General features: G+C 43.0%; 1 pseudogene; it reads left to right on the plus strand.

Moving 5' to 3' along the window:
- Positions 1–1013: 1013 nt before the first annotated feature.
- On the plus strand, positions 1014–2010 carry LOC103608458 (annotated as a pseudogene).
- The last annotated feature ends 5257 nt before the right edge of the window (positions 2011–7267 follow it).

Here is a 7267-nt window from a genome sequence, read left to right on the forward strand (position 1 = left end):
AATTTCAGTTTCTTTACTAAATTCTCTCACTCCATTTCTGAGTTTTTCTAATTTTCAATTAAAAGAATATATATCTCATATATATATCACACATATATATATCTCCTCTATCATTTTGCTAATATCTTTTGGCATGTTTTAAAATATTAGGCTACAGTGTTCACCTGTTTTATAGGTGTGTCTCCCTGGCCTGTTCTCATTGGTCTGCAGAGTCACTATTTTCCTGGTTTCTTTTTTATTTTAACAAATGTGTTTAGGATCCATCACAATCTCCTGTCTTTTTTCTATCCATCTCTGTGTTGTTCCTCCTTTCCCACTTATTTCTTTTTCTTCCTTCCTTTCTTTTTCTTTTCTTTACTTTCTCATTCTTTCTCTTTCTTTTCTCTTTATTTTCTTTCCTTCTTTGGTAATTAAGGCATAAAGTGTGTACAATAAAATGCACAAACCCTAAGTATCTCATTGGTGAGTAACTACCAAAACACAATTTTTTTTTTGTCGTTTTCATGACCAGTAAGGGGATCGCAACCCTTGGTGTGGTGTCGCCCACACCGCGCTCAGCCAGTGAGCGCACCGGCCATTCCTATATAGGATCCGAACCCGCGGCGGGAGCGTCACTGCGCTCCCAAGCGCCACATTCTCCCCAGTGCACCACGGGCTCGGCCCCCAAAACACAATTTAAAGCAGTTGTGTATTTCTCAGTTTATTTACTTCACACCTCTATGAGAAGACAATCATTATTTCAGTTTCTATCCACATAGATTAATTTTGTATACACTTGGCATCATATAAATGGATTCATACGACATGCACAATTTTGACTCTGGTTTCTTTCACCTACATTGTTTTTGAGATTCATTAATGTTATTGATATAGCAGCAATTTCTTTTTTTTTTTTGTCTTTTGTCTTTTTCTGTGTCCGGCAATGGATTGCAACCCTCAGTGTCGCCCCCGTACCGGACCGGGGACCGGCAACGGGATTGCAACCCTCGGTGTTGCGCCTGCACCGCGCTCAGCTGGACCTTCCTTCCAAGGTCACTGATGGAATTGCTTATATGTCTTCAACCCGGAAACATGACAACATTAAAGATGATTCTGAGGACCTCAAGCCAGTTGTCTATGGCATGGATGGCATTAAAATCTTTCAGGGGCTTGGGCTGCAGGACTTTGACCTGATCAGAGTCATCGGGCACGGGAACTACACCAAGGTCCCCTGGTGCGGCCGCAGAACAGCAGATCTATGTCACAAAGGTGGTGAAGGAGGACCTGGAGCATGAGGACAAGACATCGACTGGGTACAGAAAAGCACGTGCTGGGCAGGCGTTCAGCCACCCCTTCACAGTAGGTGTACACTCCTGCTTCCGGACCACATGTCGGCCATTCCTGGTGACAGAGTACTTCAGTGGGGGAGCAGGGACCTCATGTTCCACACGCAGGGACAGAGATTCCAGCTGCTGAGGTTTGCATCACTCTCAACTTCTTGCACGATTGAGGGATTATTTACTGGGTCCCGAGCCTGGACAAAGTCCTGCTTGACGCCGACGGACACATCAAGCTGAAGGACTACGGCAGGTGCAAGGAAGTCCTGTCCCTGGGGACACAACGTGCACTTTCTGTGGAACCCCGAAGAATTACATCGCCCGGAAATCCTGTGGGGAGAGTAGTACAGGTTCAGCTGGACTGGTGGGCGCTGCGGGTCATCGTGTTTGAGGTGACAGCCTGCCACTCTCCTTTTGTCCTCATCACCGACAACCCCAACAAGAACACAGACTACCTTTTCCAAGCTATCCCCGATTCCTCTCCTTCAAAGCCTCCCGTCTTTCAAAAGGATTATTAAATAAGACCCCAGAGAGAGGCTTGGCTGCGGCCACAGACTGGGTTTCCCAGTGTTGAGTCTCACGCCTTCTTCTGCAGCACAGACCAGGAACTGCTGGAGAAGAAGCGACCCTCCCTCCGTTTCAGCCGCAGGTGACAATGACACGGTCGGGACGGCCAGCGAGCTCATGCAGCTGACCCCGAGGACTGAGAAGTCATCCCGTACTGCTGTGCAGCGAGGAGTCCTTGTGAGGTCGCCTGCGTCCCCGACGTGGACACGCCTGCGAATGCCCCTTCAACCTTAGCCGCAACCACAGCGTCTGCATGCCAGGCTGGGCACAAGGCTCTGAGCGTGGCTGGGAGGGACGCTTGTCGCCGAGACCGAGCAGGGAAGCCTCCGTGGCACTTCTCGGAGCAGAACAGCCTCTCCTGCTGGAGGAATCTGCGTCCTGCGCCTGCTTCGCGGAGAACCCGCCGTGACCCTGACCGAGGGGAGACTGTCACCCCCTTTCGAAGGTGCACATTTTCCGCAGGAACAGAACTCGATTTTTACTTTGCTAGAGATCAATTTGTCAGCTTTCTTCTTTTTCTTTTATGGTCAGTGCTTCTTGTGCCTTGTATAAGAAATCTTTGCCTAGCCCAAGGATGTGAAGATTCTTTCCTATGTTTTCTCTTAGAAGCCTTATGTTTCTATTTTTTACTTTGCAATACATATTTTTTTTTGTTTTGAATGAGGATTTTTTTTCCATACAGATATCCAGTTGTTCTAGCACCATTTGATAAAAAGACTTTAACATGCCTCAAACATGCCCTGCTGCCTCCTCCTTCTGCCACCCTATCTCATTCCCCTTCCCCTCTCTCCGTCCCCAACTGTTCTGCAACAACATCTTAGAATATAAAAAAATGATAATCATATTAATAAACAAACTTTAAAAAATAAAAGATATTATAGTAAAATATTAGCATAAGCATTAAATCTTATAGCCATTATCTACCATTTAGTATCCTTGTCTTCTATTTAAAGGAAAATGTATTGCCTGTTTGGCAGTCTCCACTTTGTGGTGGTGTCTGTTTTTCCCCAAATCACTAAAGGTGATGAATGAAGTTTCTTTTCTTATCATATGATTTGGTTTTGTTCATATTTTTCTTGTGTTATCTCGACTGCTGCTTAGAAGTTGCAGCTGTTAAAGATGAACATAGTACAGATGTCATGCTAGAGTTTGCACTTCTCTTTTGCGTTCTCTAATAGGGTGAAATCTTGATTTAAAAATGCCCTGGCAGTCCCCCTTTGTGTGAATGCAACCACATTAACAGGAACAGATCTTCATGAACCATGCGTGAGAACTGTGTCTCTGCACATCATCCATCAACCTGGATGGTTAAACTCAGGTGCAGGCACAATTTGGAAGGCTGTGGGCTATCTTCTTCAGCCCAGCTTTGGTTTCCTCTCTCAGTACACTCTTCTCTCTTCCAGGGGACTGATTTCTCTCTTTATAAATAAAGTGTTGTCCCATTTTTATGTCCCTCCTCCTTCCCAAAGAGGGCATGTTGGTTACTTTTATCCATTGTTTGAAATGTTATCTCCACCATGCCTTTTTACTTAGTGCTTTTGATGTCTAGCTGTGAAATGAACATCTTTTCCCTACTCAGTTTAAGAAACGTTCGGCATCACTGAATGAGGAGTGAAGCAGGACAGAAAGAGGAAGGAACCTGTACAAGCAGTTACTCAACAGAGCTACGATTGCAGCTGATGAAATCCACCACGACAGCCCACATGCTGAGCCCAAGTAGGGAGACCCTGCTATCGACAGCAGGCCCAGGCTCTCTCCGTACTGACTCCTCCCTCATTATTTTTCTTAGTTCTGCCAACTCTGGAAATGTATTCAACCTCCAGAGACACATTCTTTTTTCCTGCCTAAACTGTGGAGAAAATTTCTTGTCGTCAGAGTTTTGCCAGAATGAAATTGGCATCTTGCCGGAGACCAGCTCTGCAGGATTCGTTGGACCTGAATAGGTGGTGTGGCGTCGGCGAGGAAAGAAAGAGATGGACCACGGATGTCTAGTGAAAGTGTGGACATCTTGCTTTATTTATATGTTTTTTTTTTTTTTTCCGTGTCCGGCAACGGATTGCAACCCTCAGTGTTGCCCCCATACCGGACCGGGACCGGCAACGGCATTGCAAGCCTCGGTGTTGCTCCCGCGCCTCGCTCAGCCAGTGAGTGGGAGCCGGTCTGTATGTGGGATCCGAACCCTCGGACAGGAGCGCCGCACTATCCAGTGCGCCACCGGGCCGGCCCCTTTATTTATATGTTTTTACCTAATCTTTTACACATTGATTTATCTTTTAATCAAAACATTTTTTATTTTGTTTCTTTGGAAAAATAAAGGTCAAACGTTCCAAGCCACTCATGTTGTGACAAGAACACCTATTCATGCATCAATAGTTCCCCCCAAAGCCTGTGGCTTGTGGCCAGGAAACTATACAATAGCAGCATGCTTGGCATTAGACAGCGTCAGACTTTTGGTCTGAATCACAATTCTTGACCTTTTAAACTTACACATAAACTTATATTTTAATTTCTTATAAAATCTTACTTATATTTAACAATTTAATGTCTTATGTTTATATTTATTATTCTAATTTATGACCAAAATCACAATATATACAACATGATTTTATATAATGAAACTTGATTATAACATTCTATTATATTTTATATTACTATTAAAAACAATTATACTATAAACTAATCTAAACAAAACCTATTAATATCAAAAACCTTATTATATATTTTTACTATTTTACCTACTTATCTTTATAGTAAAACTTTCTAATTTCTTTACCAATGGTACAAGGAACAGAGTGAAAAATTAAATGATCCTACTCAAACTAACAAAAACGCAATATATCATTCTTATTATTACTAGGGAAACAACATGTACTTGGCAAATCAAGTGAAACTGTGGGAGTGGGGAGAAACAAAGAAATCTGTAACTGGTTGATGATCGATTATTTATAAACTTTACTGCACTTGGACCCACCATCTCCCTGGGGGAATGTAAATAGAAACCTAACATAATAGCTTCATTCCACACGTACAAGAGCATGACCACAGCCACAATGGGTCCATGCACACATCACTAACAAGGAAGATTAATGACAAAATTAAATGGAGCCAACCCATACCGGGAACATGCATCAAAAACACCTTTAGTACTGACGATGCCCTCTAAATAAACCAGTTAATTTTGATATATTTTAACATGTCCTTTGAAAAACTCCAGGGAATTTCCCAAAGCCATACTAAGCCAAAAGGTTAGGCTGTTAATTCTGGGAAGTTAATTTTGATATATTTTAACATGTCCTTTGAAAAACTCCAGGGAATTTCCCAAAGCCATACTAAGCCAAAAGGTTAGGCTGTTAATTCTGGGAAGACTTGTCAGGCAACCAAAGGTGAACAAAAGAGAACTTCCATGGAGCCATGCCACGCACATGGGACCCCCTTGTAGCCTGCAGAACAAGGGGTATCACTCCTCAGCCTCCCATGAGGTTCCCTATAGCAGGACGGCTCACGGCAGTGTTTGGAAGAGGCAACACGTGCCAGGAATCTTAGGAGGGGAGGACTCGGAGTGCTGGACGGAGCAGGTGTATGAAGTTTGGGTTTGTGATTAGGTAAGGTCAGGAGGGATGAGGAGGTGGTGTTGTTTCGGCGGTCGGTCTGGCTACCCAGCTGGGGCTTCAGGGAGTACAGGACACTGTTGCTCTCATTGGTGTTCACGGGCCACCTCCATCAGATTCTCCTGAGTGCTGCTTATAAGTGCCTCCACATGGACTAAATCAGAAGTATACAGGTGGGCCTGAAGAGCTGCATTTTAGCAAATTCTCCATTAATCTTCTGCTCCTAAATTAGAACTATTCAAGGTTCTGGTTCTCAGTTTCTTGGCTCCCCAAATCACCTATGTGTGCCTTTATGGAGGTGCTTAGGATGAGGTGACTGACACCCTAGTCATGCACGTAGGAAGCTGAGGCATGAACCAGAAAGCCAGCGTGACTTCCACCTGCAATAGAGTGGGGATCCCAAGGCAGCAGAAGGGGGACTGTGGTTCTGGAAGCTCAGCGTGGGGTTCTTTGACTTTCACTGAGCCTTTGCACATGTGCTTCTGTGTGTTGTCCTCCTCTTCTGCTCAGTCCCATTTCCCCTTTCCAGAAAGGCTGACTGGTTAAGATCTATCTGTTAGGCTCAGCTGTCTACCTGCTCCTGGAAGGTTTCCACAACCCCAGCCCTCCAAACCCAGGAGCCTCCTCTGGACACAGTTGTCCCTGTGCAAACTAGGTGGCTGCCCTCAGGGCATCGCTGTCATTTACTTGCTTATGGGTCTCTCTCCTGTTAGACATCACATTTAATTGTCCTTACAAAACTGAGCTGCACCCAGTGCCTGAGCTGGAGTCATTGCTCCATAGTTATTGTCAAGTGGATGGATGAGCAGAAAGATCTCATGAGGCCTCCCTGCTGCACACTCTCCTCAGTTTTCATCATCTCTGTCATGAGGAAGGCCTGGATTTGTTTTTTTGTGTGTAAAATTACATATATTTGTATTAGACTCAACTTCCTGAGATCCTTACAAAATTGTATTTTGAGAACAAAATAAATAGGATAGGGAAGAAATTAAGATGCTTTCAGAGCCCATGTACTTGTGAAGTACATTTTTTTTTTCAATGCCACAACGTACTTTAAAGAGTTCAAAGTAAATATAAAAGGGGATCTACTGGATTTTGGCTAAGTGCTGAAAAAAAGTGTCATTAATTTCCTGTCCCCAAACTTCAACTTAAGTTTACTGGTAGCTATTTCAGAGGAAGAAAGGGACTCTGCAATCCTTAATTTGTTATAAAGAAAATGTTTTTGTCATCAGGTGTTTAGAGGAAAGATTAAAGGAAATTTATGGCTCGGGGAGAAAGTAATAAAAGTGGTAACAGTGGGGTATCTCCTAAATTGTCATCATTTTCTGGAATTATGAACAGTATCATTTTATGTCCAGGAGGAATTACTTTCATTTGCCAGGCTTCAATGTAACTTAGCTGCTGCACTGGATTGTTTGTGTCATTCTGTTTACAAAGAAGGGTTGAGTCAGTTGTATAGGAGATAAATTCTGTCATCAGATCACTTGCCACAGGGCTCAAGAAATATATTTATAATTCATTTCTTTCAGGAAGTTAGGCTGCAAGATCTACAGAAAATGTATTTATTATGATCAGCTTCTTATTTCTTAGTGTCTTCAGAGATACCCCATTTTTAATTCCCAAGGAAAAAATCCAGTAATAAAAAATAAATTAACCTGATAGGTTGTTTTCCTTCTTGTAGCACCGCTTTTTATTAACATCATCCCAATTACAGATTTCTTACTATTTGTTTAATTAAAGCAATCATAACTTTTTATACTATTTTAAAATTTATAA

This window comes from Galeopterus variegatus, unplaced genomic scaffold (assembly GCF_000696425.1).
Source record: "Galeopterus variegatus unplaced genomic scaffold, G_variegatus-3.0.2 Scaffold8430, whole genome shotgun sequence".
Lineage (NCBI taxonomy): Eukaryota > Metazoa > Chordata > Mammalia > Dermoptera > Cynocephalidae > Galeopterus > Galeopterus variegatus.